Source organism: Arachis ipaensis, chromosome B09 (genome assembly GCF_000816755.2).
Source record: "Arachis ipaensis cultivar K30076 chromosome B09, Araip1.1, whole genome shotgun sequence".
In the NCBI taxonomy this organism is placed as follows: Eukaryota; Viridiplantae; Streptophyta; class Magnoliopsida; order Fabales; family Fabaceae; genus Arachis; species Arachis ipaensis.
Genome location: NC_029793.2, coordinates 2,067,238 through 2,071,023, shown reverse-complemented (window position 1 = coordinate 2,071,023; position 3,786 = coordinate 2,067,238). Strand labels below are relative to the sequence as shown.

At 26.3% G+C, this 3,786-nt stretch overlaps 1 long non-coding RNA gene across 1 annotated transcript in view; it reads right to left on the bottom strand.

The window, feature by feature from the left end:
- The window catches only part of LOC110267308, a 24,663-nt gene extending 23,667 nt beyond the window's left edge, over positions 1–996 (bottom strand). Inside the window, exon 1 of the long non-coding RNA XR_002354785.1 lies at positions 957–996. This is a non-coding gene — a long non-coding RNA (uncharacterized LOC110267308). The remainder of the gene's footprint in view (positions 1–956) is intronic.

The following is a 3,786-nucleotide window of genomic DNA, read 5'->3' as shown; positions in this document are numbered from 1 at the left end:
TTCTTTCTTTTTTTTTTCTTTTTATTTTATTTTATAATTTTTTAAAATTAGAAATAATTTGGTAATAAAAATAAAAAATTTGGTAAAAAAGATAATTTTAAAATAAACTGAAATTTTTGGGATCATTTTGTAACGAAAAAAAATTAGGGACGAAAAAAATTTTTGACCTCTACGTTAGGGACCAAAATCATACTTAACCATAATTTTAATGAAAGAAATATGTAAAAAATTTATAATTAATAATACACAACATATAAAATTAATTTTTTTAATATTTTTAATATATATAAGTTATATTTTTAACCGTTTTGATATATCCAACATAAATTTAAAGAAAGAATTTTTTCTTTTAATATCTAGTGGTACCTCTTTAACTTGTTTTTGCTGGGTAAGCAAGTGCTGTAGTTGTTGTTTGTAGTTTATTTGGACATTTCCCTCAATGTGCCAATAATTAAAAGAAGAGTAAAGTATTGTTTTTGTTTCAATGTTTGGGATAAGTTCTATTTGTATTTTTAATGTTTAAATCATCCTATTTGTATTTCTAATGTTTATAAAAGTTATTCAATGTTATCCTACTATCAATTAGACTAACAAATCAGATTATATTTTTCAATTATTCTCACTTGGATGTATTCATTTTCAATTAGGTCTCATTTGAATGTGTTCGATTTTAATATTATACCCACTATTTGTGTTTAGATTCAATTATGTCCCTAGAAAGGTGAATTATATAAATATTGTAAGAATTAGTTTCAATTTTTGATGAGCTATTTTTCGGAGTGGATCATCGATTTTATCCCAAACATTTGTATTCTAACTTCAAGAAGAGATTTTTAAAACTCAAACTAAAGCGTTCATGATGTGTAATTGACGGCAGGATAACATTGAATCACTTTTACGAACATTAGATATACAAATAGGATGATTTAAACGTTAGAGATATAAATAGAATTTACCCCAAACGTTAGGAACAAAAACAATACTTTACTCTTAAAAAAAGTAAATAGTAGTAAATATTTTAATTTGACATTTTTATTTAGACACTGGTTATTATTATATGAACCTTAAAAATATATGAACGTACATATTCTATATATGTCTGTGTTATCATTTTAAAAATTTGATGTGTTCACATGTTGATATTAGTATCCATATTGTGTTGAATGTCTATCTTTTTTGGACAACTAAATCAACTACCTCAACTCTAAAATAAGATGATAGTATAAATAAAATTATTTCAATATATATTAAATTTTTTTTCACTAGATAACTTTGACTGACAACTTAAGTAGATAACTTGTAATTTTATTAACAGAAAAACTCTGCATACAAGTCATTAGGGCTTGTATGCTTTACAAGTTAATTAACGAATAAACCTAAAAAATGCGATACAAGGTCTACGTTCTTCTTCTTCCTCTTCCTCTTCCTCTTCTTCTTTTCTTTCGTTTCTTGCCTTCTCTTTCTTCTTCTTCTTCTTCTTCTTGCTGCACGTTCTTCTTCCTCTTCCTCTTCTTCTTCTTTTCCTTCGTTTCTTGCTTTCTCTTTCTCGTTCTTCTTCTTCTTGCACGTTCTTCTTCCTCTTCCTCTTCTTCTTCTTTTCTTTCGTTTCTTACCTTCTCTTTCTCCTTCTACTTCTTCTTGCTGCACGTTCTTCTTCCTCTTTATGTTCTTCTTCTTCATTTACGTGCTTTTCTCTCTGTTTTCTTTCTTCGTTATTCTCAATTTCCATTGTTTTTTGACATCAAGCTCTGAAATCGTTTTTGAAGAAGAAGCAGCAGAAGATGAGGAGGAGAAAGAGAAAGAATTCTGAAATATGCATAAGGTGTACTTCAACGAATTTTGGGTGTATTTCTTAATCATTTGGGTGTATTTTTATAATCCTTTGGGTGTATTCCTGTAACCCTTTGGGTGTATTTCTATAATCGTTGGGGTGTATTTCTATAATTGTTTGGGTGTATTTCTGAAGTTCCATTATCTTCAAATTTGGCAAGAAAATTGTTTTTATGGAGGAAGAAGAAGAAGAGTCGTTCATAATGCATGGTGAGTAGCGCGCTTTGGAAACACGAAGTTGTTGAATAACATGCGTTTTATTTACTCTTGAATGTGGAAGTGTGTAATGCGTTAATTAAATGTAATGCGTGTATTTTGTAAGACTTGTAAGCCAAAAAGACTTGTATGTATAGCAGGTCTCTTTTATTAAAATTAAGTTGAAAGTTTCGAAAACGAGTTGTTAACCATTAACCATGCATCAAAATAACATTTATTATAAAAAGTATATCCGTAGCGGAATTGTTCTAAATAATATTGTTGAAGTTCAAATAATATAACATAAGAATTTGAGAAAGTATAAGGAACCAATAGAGTATATGTACAATATGTACAATGGAGTTTACACTTTGTTTGGATTTGATGAATTTGGACGAAAAGAAAACAGGAGAGAAGAAAATGGATAGAAAATATGATTTTTCTTCGTTTGGATCAAATGTGAAATTGGATGAAAAATACAAAAGTGCATGTCGGGCCCAACTTAAAGTTTTCTCCTCAAAATAGCGAAGAAAACTAATATTGGAATGGTAACTTAAGTAAAAATACAAATTTGCCCTTTCAATATAATTAAAAATACATTAAAAAATGTTGTCCTTTAAAATACATCAGAAAAAGATAAATTAAAAAAAATATTATTAACAAAAATAATACATTAAAATTCTGAAATACAATTAGAATCACTTTTTTTTGTTAAAAAATAATTTAAATACATTAATATATTATAATTTATATATAAAATAGATAAAGATGTTAATGTAATTTCACATTTTTTCTCTTTTTACTTTTTCTTCCATCCAAACAAAAAAAATTTCTCTAACTTTCTTTCCATTCATTTTCTCTCCATCCAAACAACATAAAAAAAAAATCAACTTTTCTTTTCATTTTCTTTTCTCTCATTTTCTTTCCTCCTATTTTATTTCCTTTCATTTTCCATCTTCCATCCAAACAAAGTGTTAAGGATGTTCGATTCAATATGATAACAGATGTTTATTATCCCTGGTATCCAGATAGTTATTCTGGATAGTATAGATGTATTATGTTTGAAAAATTAGTAGTATTTTATTCTGAATGTTTATTTTTTAACTCATATTAAACTAAATAAATAGTCCATTATATACATTATACAGATACTCCATTAGCTCCCTAACGAAATTCTAAGAATTTATATTACTGTAACTGTAAATTTGCGGATCAGATCGGATATCGGTCTACCCGCATAATTGAATATTTTCTTTCTAATCATATTTCTATGTAAAAAAAATTCAATAAAAATTTTTCTTTCACACTTTTAAACCTATTTATTTTTAAAATATTTTTAATCAATTTTTTTCTAAATAACAAAAATAAAATAAAATAATATATGAATAATAACTACTAACTAAAACATACAAACAAGTAAATATAATACTAAATATATATATTTACTTTTTTTAATTATTATTGTGCGAATCTGTGAATCTGCAGATGTAGAGCTGATATTCGCAATCCAATCCGTAAAGAGTGCAGATTGAATCGTATCTGCAATTTTTAAATCAGATGTCGATATTTACCACAAATTTAGGAATACGATCCGATCTATAGTTGAAAAGGGTCTTGTTTCTTTCGACCTTGAACGAATTGGTCGCTCCTACTTAATTAATTCAATGACTACATATATTTAAGATTATATTATCATAAAATTTGTCATTTAAAAAATTTAAATTAATAAAAAAATAAAATTAATAATTATATCTCTATTAT